The sequence below is a fragment of the Coptis chinensis genome, chromosome 1, assembly GCF_015680905.1.
Source record: "Coptis chinensis isolate HL-2020 chromosome 1, ASM1568090v1, whole genome shotgun sequence".
NCBI classification, from domain to species: Eukaryota; Viridiplantae; Streptophyta; class Magnoliopsida; order Ranunculales; family Ranunculaceae; genus Coptis; species Coptis chinensis.
The window spans coordinates 25139924-25150069 of NC_141456.1; the positions used below are offsets into that span (position 1 = coordinate 25139924).

Sequence of the window (10146 nt, forward strand, 5' to 3'; positions counted from 1 at the left end):
CTTTGACTTTTCAGCTTTTGACCGGGCTTTACAAGGCTTTTTCTCCTTGAATCTTTGCCTTTAATCACAGAACTTCTTAGTAACCAACCCTTGCTCCTTTATCTCGCCAAAGTGGCACATTTCTCCACATAATTGACTTCAATGCCTGGAATACATAAAAACATGTAATCAGCATTAACTCTTATTTATTACTCGCATAATTGGTCTAAAAGTATTATTGTTAAGGGGTTAAAACTACAATTTTGGGCTCTTATCAAACCACCCCCAAACAGCATTTTGCTTGTCCTTAAGCAAATATGAGAATTTAGAATAAGTGACCAAAAATGGAGTTCTAACTACTCTCGTTTCGCCGAGTGTGATTGCATTGACCATATGCAACAAGGCCTTAAACCACTAGGAATTCCCTAGTGGACGAGTTATAGCCTCGTGAGAGTTTTCCAGTGAAGGTACTCACAAACTTCATCTATACTACAACGACTAAGAAATAAAACTATTGTTTCCTTATTTATGCCTCAATTATCTATACATCTCACTAGCAATGAATACAGAATAATCAAGTCGAAACCTAAGCTAATATATGCAAAATAATCAATCATCTACAAATAAACATATATACAATGAGTAATACTATGAAATGCACTAGCAGGTCCGTTTCTGAAAACTCAAAATAGCGTCCTTAAGTAGGTCCTCACATAAATGTCAAGACAAAAACCACTCTGATTTTTCTACTCAAGTTTCACTACTCTAGTGTGCAGTGGGCACACTTTACCTTACAATCTCAATGACACACAAGGAAGTCGAAGTCAATCAAACATATCTGTCACTTACTATCACACTAACCTATTCCTAATTAAGCTAGAGGTCTTTATTAGGTGTTGGGGGGATTAGAAGATGGTTTAAGAAGGAAGGAAATGGATATTCAAAAAGGACAAGTCTGAGTTAATAGAGTCTTCATATTATGTGACTAGAGAAAACCTTGTTATTTACTTTTGCTTCTACATTTTGTTTCCATCTTTAGCCATATTTTTCTTTTTCTTTGGCTTTTGACTCCCTTGATTCTATATTTTTGGAGTTCTAACTCTTTATTTTCTTTTATGTATTTTTTTTTATTTGGATGAAAACTTTCTTTTCTTATTTGAAGCGACTAACAAATTCTTTATTTCAAAGGTCTTTCCCTTTTCTATTCTTCATCTCTATTCTCAGACTCATTCAAAAAATGGGTAGGCTGATTTTTTATTTTTATTTTGTTCTGTAAATGGGTAAAGGAATTGTGGTTTATGAAAGGCTAAATAAAGGCTCAGAGGGGCGACTAGTGGAAAATAATTTTATAGGCTTGAATTTTTGGCTATATCGATCCAAAGAGGGCATAAATTCTCGCTTAGGATATGGTATAGTGATCAAGCAAGTGGACGTGTGATTTCTCTATCCGGATTTTATTTCTCCCTTGTGTCATTTCTCAAATGTTTCACTCATATAAGGCTTTAAGCTATATTCTCACAGGATTTGTAAAATAAGTACTCTAGCCTAGATTTCATAAATTTACTGCTAACAATCATAGATACTCATGTAATATATTTATAGATAGATGCAATGATTATTACCTACATATTAACCTATGTTTCTAAAAACTATTCTAATGCAAAAGCTACGTGAGAATTCTATATTATTAAGAGCATAGAGAGAGAAAACGATACCAATATTCCGAAGTGTATAACATAATTTTTTATTTATATTTTTGAAATTTTTAAAATTTTAACTAGAAAACAAGTGCATATTATACATATCTATATCCTAACATATGCCTTAATTACACGTGTTTCTATGCCCACCCCCAAACAAGAAACATGCTTTGTCCTCAAAGTATTTAAATAAAAAAGGTAGAAAAATACCATAAAAACACGTGAAATTCTGGAACATCTGCAAAATAAGGTTAAAACATACTAATATAGAAAATAAAACTGACGCAACTGTATAGGAGTTCCACCCGTTATGGGGTTAATAAAAAATAAATTGCTTGGGACATAAGCAGACACTAACTAGAACTAAAAACTTACCTTATCTCCCGTTTAATCGTCATCCTCATCCTCATCATTCTCCTCAAAGAGATGAGGTTCCTTCGCGTTCTGCCATGCCATGGTAACTTGCCAAGCTTGTCGCCATTTATCATCTACAATTGCTAACCTGTTAAGCGCCACTTGGTCGGATGGGGTGTAAGGTGCAACCTGATGAGGTTGTATCCTCCACCCTTGCCCAGTCATTGCACGAAAAGATCGAATAATACTATTGGTGGGTCGCACAGTGTTGACCCCAAACCAATCTGTGAAACGGGTACAAAAAACGGGAAAGAAACATAGCATGATTCGACAAACTAAGACAGGCATAAGAAGATACTTATGCCTCATATTCTGGGCTTGTGCTAAACTAGACATTAATGTCTTGGGAAGGTCATATAGCAAACGTCCCTCAGCTAGAGCAAGGAAAACGTCGCAAGTGGCGTCATTCGCAGAAGAAAAATGTCACTCCCCTAATATGTTTAGCATGATAAAGAACATCACCGTGCCCACGTTAAGGGACAAGCTACCAAGGGCTACATTATATTTCCCTTGGTCCTCTACACGGAAAATTCCGGCCCCATAAGTCTCGTGTAAAAACTCATAGTTGTTGTAGGCAGAGAAATTATCAACTATGTAGCCCCATGGGTCTTGAATCTCAGCAGGCATAGGAAGCTTAACAACAAAAGCCAACAAGAACTTGGTTATTTCCATGGTTTCGTCATTAATGGTGATGGTGATGGAGAACACATGTTCTCCATCCATCCGATGAAAGAATTTACAATGGTTATAAAAATACGAGGTAAGTGCAGGAGAGTAAAGTTCATCAGAACTTACCATTAAAGATTGTCATCCTGCTTATATGATTATTTCTCGAAACCAAGATCCGTATGTGTTGCTCGAAAACAAATCGTCAAAAGACTGTTCCGGTATGACTGTAAGGGATGTCATCACAAAACTATCCTCTGGAACAGCTGCAAATGATCCTGGAACAACCCACAAAAAATATGAATTTTTCGTGCCCACGGGTCGTGGTCGCGGTGCTTCAACCAAAGCCTTGTATGGGCTGGTCGCTCCGGATAATTTGGACTTTAAGATGTTTTTTGGTCGCTTCGGGAAACTGGACTGACAGTGTTTTGGTTGCGGGTGGCGTGATAAGAGCCCAAAACTGTATTTTTAACCCATTTAACAATATTGCTTTAGACCAATTATGTGATTACTAAGTAAGAGTTAGTACTGTTATCGTGCTTTTGTGTATTTCAGGCATTGGAGTCGAATAAGTGCAAAAATGCGTCCCTTTTGTGAGATAAAGGAACATAGGTTGGTTGCTAAAAAGTTCTATGATTAAAGGCCAAGATTCAAGGAGAAAAAGCCTTTTTAAAGCCCGGTCAAAGCTGAAAAGTCAAAGTCAACGCGAGCAGAAACAGCACACAAAAGTTAGTAGAACTTCCAAAGGCCGTATCTTTGGACTTAGACATCAGAATTGGGCCTACCTTAGGTAAAAACGACCGGCTCGGAACAAGCTCTCTAATGGTTTAAGTCTTGACCCAATCAGAGTAGCAGAAGTGAACGAAAAGTCTGTTTAAGTAAAATCCAGCTGAAAAAGCCTTTGTGGACTAATGAAATTGGGTTTTGGGCTCGATTTTCCGGCCCAAAACATGGCTCCTCAGCCCATGCACGAAAAAAGTGGATCTGGTCTCCTCCATTTGTATGGAGAAGACTTAGCTCTTAAGGATAGTTAGGTCTAGATTAGAAAATTAGGTTAGACTCCATTTAATTATTTCCAATAACTTGTTTTAGATCTAGTTTTCACATTCAATTAATTAGTTTGTTTAAAATTGATAAGTAGTTATTCATAATCTTAGTTCTACATTAGTTGTAATTTTAGTTTTAATTCATGTTGATTCTTAGACTATTTGTTCTATTCGTTAATCAAGTTTATTTTAATCAAGTTTAGTTTAATTTAATTATGTCTTTCTATTATTGTTTATTTTCAATAAATCCAATGAAATTAGGCTAAAAACTCCATTAGAGGAGGTTAAGGAAGCCATGTGAGGATGATTGTTTGTTAGAATAGTTGTTATTTAGAATAGAATTTCAAGTTCATTATTATGAGTGTTTAGAGATAAACCTCATAATAATGAACTAGAGTTTAGAGCCACCATCAAAGAGATTTGTGGTGGAGCTAAACTCTCATGCTACTGGAACCTTGATTCGAGAGGAATTGGTATTTACTAGGGATCAATATTCGATTCGATGACTAACTAATAGCCAATCGAATTGCATGGTGGAATTTCCCCCCTCTATGTTTTTCAATTCATTAAATTCACCTTTTAATTGCTTAGTTAAATTAGTTTAATTTATAATTAGTTTTAGTTTAAATAAATCACAACACTACTCTCATTGTTCTCACCATTGTTTCCTTGTGTTTGATTAATTGAATTTGTTTATGTCTTGATGGTTTAGGAGTGGAACAATTTTGTACTCATTATATTAAATGAATATATATATGTGAGTAGGAAATAATTGATACCGTAAGAATTAGGTTAGAGTAATCTAGTTTTAGTTTTTATGGGTTATCAAATGGCGTCGCTACCATCTTAATATCATTCAAGACAAGAATTCAATTGCTTGAATTCAAGGGGCGATCCCCCATTCTCTACCCACCCACCCTTTTTATTTTTCTTTCTTTTTTATCATATTTTAATCACTGTTCACCATTTTAAGCACAAGGGCGCACACCTTCTATTTTGCCTTGTTCAGAGCGCGCCCGCCCTACCGGGTGTAAGCAGAATCACAGCGAAGAATACTGCGGTAAAGGTATTTTTAAATTTCTGAAAATTCTAAACATTTTCAGGTATAATATTTAAGGTGTTATTGATTTACTGGAATACTTTCAGAATTTTCCTAATTGTTTTACCTTGTGAACAAATATGATCTTTACAGTGCCACATTTCAGTTTTCAAACAGTAAGTTCTTGAAAAACAGACGAGTAAGGTTACTTAGACAGTTCCAAAAATTCTAAACTTTTTACAAGAGTATCTATCCTAAGTCAGGAATTTTCCGTAAAAATTTGACGAGTTTTTGATTTGTTTTGACCTCCTAACTAGTGGAGTGTTTCCAGTGTGTTTCTGCTATTTTGCAAACACTTAATTTCTGGAACAACAGCCGATAAGGAGGGTTTGTACAACTCCAATTGCTCTAAAATATTTATAAAAATACCCATGATCTGTCAGGAGTCTCCAATAAAATTTTGAAGATTTTTGTCTCTGTTTTGATTTGTTAACCATTCAGTTGTTTGTATTGTGTCCGAAAACTATTTCACAAACTTTGAAGGGCAGTAGAAGGAGTTTCATAGCTCCGATTGATCTGAAATTTTACAGGCTACTTGATAGACGTCTTAACAAACTACTGTAAAAATTTCAAGTTTTTTGGAGCGCGATCCATGCCTTAGTTAGCCTATTTCCAAGCGTGCCCCGCACTTAACTGCCTGGACATTGGGTCAAGCGCGACCCGCGCCCTAGATAGCCTATTTCCAAGCGTGCCACGCACTCAACCACCTGGAACTTGAATTAGACAGGAGCGCGACCCACGCCCTCTTCTGGAGCAGCCTGATTTTCACAGGTCAGTCCAAATTTTCATTTCCTCAAGTTATTCAGTGTTTCTAACATCATACAAATACTGAGATTGCGTATACAAGACGCTATTCAAACGCATAGCAAGGAGGCATTCAGGTACTCCTTCTTCCACTCCTCGCCTCTTCTGTCAGAAGAGTTTTAATTCTAATATAATCAGGCTTGTTTTTTGTAGACATAAATACCACACGCCTATCTAGAATTTCACACACTACACCTGTATCAATGGCTAAAGAACAAGAGACTCCTCTCTCTAATTTTTATAAACCCCTAAACGATGGCCCTAATGTAACGCTCATATTTAAAATACATATTTAGTTATTAATTTATTTATCTAAAATTCGCTGGATTGGATTTGGGATACGTGGGCCTGATTTCTGGGCCCGAGTCTGTGTTGGGCTTGGGTTTCAAACCCAAGTATATATTCTATTGTTCTGGAGAATAGGGTTCTGGGAGAATAAAATAAAATAAAAATGGAGGCAGAGATAGAAGCTAGATTGCTAGAGCGTTGGAGCACGACGATTCGGATAATGAGGGATTTGTCGAGTTGAGTTTTAATACAGGTGAGTAAGTTTTTCTACTTCACCGGTATACAGAAATCATTTTATTGTTCATTCTTCTTCGTCATGTCTCGTTATTATTAAACTAGTTAAATATTGGTATATTGTTTTTGGGTTATTATTGAAACTGTTTGAACTGTTGAAGCTCGAAAGAGCGTTAATGGCGGCGCGAGTCAAACCAACGTTTGTCCGGTATATGGTTTAAAACGGCTATACTGTTGTTGTGTGGGTTGATTTTATTTTGATTTGGTTGATGTCGGGGACGTCGGGATTGAAATTTGGGTGTCCTGTTGGAGCTTGAAAAGCCGTTAATGGCGGCCAGAGAAATCACCAGTAAAGTTTATGTTAACTGTTTTTGTTGTTTTGTTGTTGATTGAAGATGGGTGGTAGTAAGGGGATGAATGTTAGGTTGTTGGGTTGATGTTTGGGTGATGTCGGGGTTGTTGATAGCTTTGAACAGCGTCAATGGAGGTGTTGTTGAAGCTTGAGTGTTCGTTAATGGCGGCCAGAAACATCACAGATCTAGTTTGGAGAAGATTGTGAATTCAAGAATTTAGGTTTTTTGCTTTTGTTAAAGTTGTATGGGTTTTGTCTTGGGTTATTTTCGGTGGGTTGTTGATGGTGGTTGGCTAGGGGTTGCTGTTGGTGGTTCGGGGGAGAAGAAATCGGAAGGAGAAGATGATTGTGAGTGTCATCCAGTACTCCCGCATGCAAGTTAGGTGAGTTGTGTTCGGATACCTTAGTTGGACCGAACCAACTAGTGGTTTTGGAGGGCCGGTGGTGGCTGGTGGTGGAGGAGAGGAACTGGTGAGGAAGATGACTCTGTTGGGCCTTGGGCCGAAATCTGTTGGGGGTTTGGGCTTTGGGCCAAAGCCTTTTGGCTTTGTTTGGTTAGGCCAAAACTCTATTTTTATGTTGGGCCGATTCTATTTCTTGTTGGGGGCCAGTTTTAATTGTGTTTTGTTTGGGCCGGTTCTGATTTCCGTTTTTGGGCCTAAACACTAATTAGTGGTTGAGCCGGATTAATCTTGAGTTTTTGACCAGTTTAGTTTAAGTTTGGGCTGCAACTAACTAGTGTTTTCTTTGGGCCAGTTTCTATTTTGTTTGGGATATGTCGGTCTATATAACTTAAAATAGATCTAATTGGGTCTTTAAATGTTTAGACTTTTAGGGCCGGGTTCTAAGGTTTTGGGTTTGGGCTTGGCTAGTTGGGCCCGAACCATTTACCTTAGACATGAGCCCATGAGACATGCACCTTTGACCTTAGCTATGAACCATGGCTATGACCCTGAACCCGTTGAACATGGAAACGAGAGTTTGATTTTGACAATGATGTGTTGACTTTGACCGTTGACCATTGACCGTTGACTGTGGAATGTTGACTTTTTCCAGTTTTTCACATATTTAAGAATATGGACAAATGTAGTAATAAAATATTGTCGAAGCTTGTATAAATTTGGTTGTCATTATCTAGAAAAGATTTGACGTTGATATTGTGTATATTTTGACACGTGACGAGATAGAAACTTTAGGAGATATAATATTCCTAAAACGCTATAAAAATGTATGCGATACGTTTGAAGCAATTGTGACATTATATAATATATTGGGATATATATATTAAATGCAATAGTTTTGGAGAAATAAGTGTATAAACGCTCTATTATTTTATCTGTGAGATGCTACTAGGAGGTAGTAGAGTATTTGTGGATATTTCCCACGGGAGTGTGGCGTAGTGCAATAATATATTGGCACGTGAAAGAATGAAAGTGGTTATGAGATATAATTGAGATATTTCTAAATATTGTGGCTTAGTGCAATAAGGTATTTGACCTGCACGTGATATAGTGGAATTATTATGTGTCATAAATGTATGACACTTGAATAAATTACGTAACAAAAATCCTAGAACCTAGCTACCACAACTCATGTGATTTGCCTTTGTGATGGGCGTATGTGATATGATTGGCCCTTCTGGCGTTTCAGTGAATCTAAATGGCCCTTCTGGCGTAAGTAATGTGATTGGCCCTTCTGGCGTTTCAGTGAAGCTGAATGGCCCTTCTGGCGTAGCCGAATGGTGGCTTGATTATTTCCGTTCGCAAAATTAGAACGAGAGGCGAGATATTTTATGCCGAATAGTGGCAGTAATCACATAATGGCTTTCGTGTGAGGGTTACTTGGTGTGCGGCATCCCGCTCAGGGTAGTTACGCACGGAGTGGTTCATTATGTGAGAGGAGGCATGTGGATGTACATGTTCGGAGCTGGGAAGCGATTGTGGTAGCCAGGGAAACTAGGTAAGACATAGATACGACGTGATTTTAGGGACACGCAAAGAAAGCCTTAATTAATATAATTATGGTAATATGTTGGTTAATGATATATCTTTAGATAGATGATTGTATATGGTTATGCAGAAGGGTGGGTCAAGCTAATTACTCATGCAAAGACGACCCACTTTGTAATTGAGCATGAAATGCGGTACGTATATAATATGCTTGGTTGGTTATTAGTTTAGTTAGAACCTAAGGCGCCTCGATGGAGGAACTACATGCCTTATTTATTATGCGTATAGTTTGTTGTGTGGTTAGTGGGAAGTTAAGGCGCCTCAGTGGAGGAACTACCTGCCTTAATTATTGTACTTAAGGATGTTGTATTAGTCGTTGAAAGTTAAGGTGCCTCGGTGGAGGAACTAACTGCTGTATGGATTGGGTATATATTTGTATAAGTATATGTTGTATTTTAGAGCTACTCACACCAGCATTTTTATAATGCTGGCCCGATTTGCATGTTTGCTTATCGGGTGTGTTCATTAAATGAACATAGTTGATAAGTCTTGACAGGTTTAGTGTTGAAGAAGGTTGGTTGCTGCTTGTGGTTTGCGTTAGCGTCACATTTCAAGATAGGTTTTGTTTTCCCTTGAGGTGATATAGATTTTCAGTTGAGACAATGTTATTTGTATTTTCATTTGTAATTCTAAATAAAGAGTTATTGAAAAGAGATTTGTAACCTAATTTTATTTGTAAATTTTTGTAATGAAGAGGACTTTTGTTTAAGTTAAAAATTTTATTGGTTTTTAATTATCCGCATATTTAAACTGTTTATGGGTTTTTGGGAGTTGAGAGTGCGTCACACCTCGAAGATCGAAGAGTCAGGAACAAATGTTGTTTTTTCGAATTCTGTCGAAATTCGGGGTGTGACACACTGACACCTAAGTCGTGCATCATTCTTGCAGACCTAGTGGGGGATTTTCGAATTCCCCATAATATATTTAACTTGTTACTGGTTTTTCATGGTTTTAGACCTTTAGAAGCCTTACCCGGTATCGTGGGATAGAACAAGTTCTCACTACATTCCATCATCCTAGCGTAAGTCCAGATCAAGTTAAACTTAAGGTGTTTCCTTTCACCCTACCCGACAAGGCGGCATCTTGGTTAACTGCCCAAACGCCAAACTCTGTGGACGCATGGGCTCAACTTGTTCAATTGTTCATGGAACAGTTTTACCCACCACTGAAGACAGATGAAATGTTTCAAAAGATTCATTTCTTCCACCAGAATCCTCATGAATCCTTTTCAGAGGCCTGGAATCGTTTCATTGATCTTCTCATTGAATGCCCACATCATAATCTTGCGAAGGACACGCTTGTTCGTGCGTTCTTCAAGGAGTTTTTACATCGTCATAAGGAGGTTCTAGATATCATGACTGGGGGTAGTTTTCTTAGAAAAGGAGCCTTGGAGGCTTATACATTATTAGAAGATCAATCAAAGAGGAACAACAATTGGGGAGGTAACGACTCTTCCCGCTCCACTCCTTTTGAGGTTAAACCTGATTCCGAGCTTAAAACTCTTATCGATGCCCTCACTAAAAAGGTAGATGCCATCTCTGTTCAACAACAACCC

The 10146-nt window shown here is 37.6% G+C and overlaps 1 non-coding gene across 1 annotated transcript; it reads right to left on the reverse strand.

Annotated features, from left to right (window-relative positions):
* Positions 1-9771: 9771 nt before the first annotated feature.
* Positions 9772-9875, reverse strand: LOC147523120 (small nucleolar RNA R71). The gene has a single exon (XR_015206097.1). It is a non-coding gene; the product is annotated as a small nucleolar RNA R71 (small nucleolar RNA).
* Positions 9876-10146: the final 271 nt, after the last annotated feature.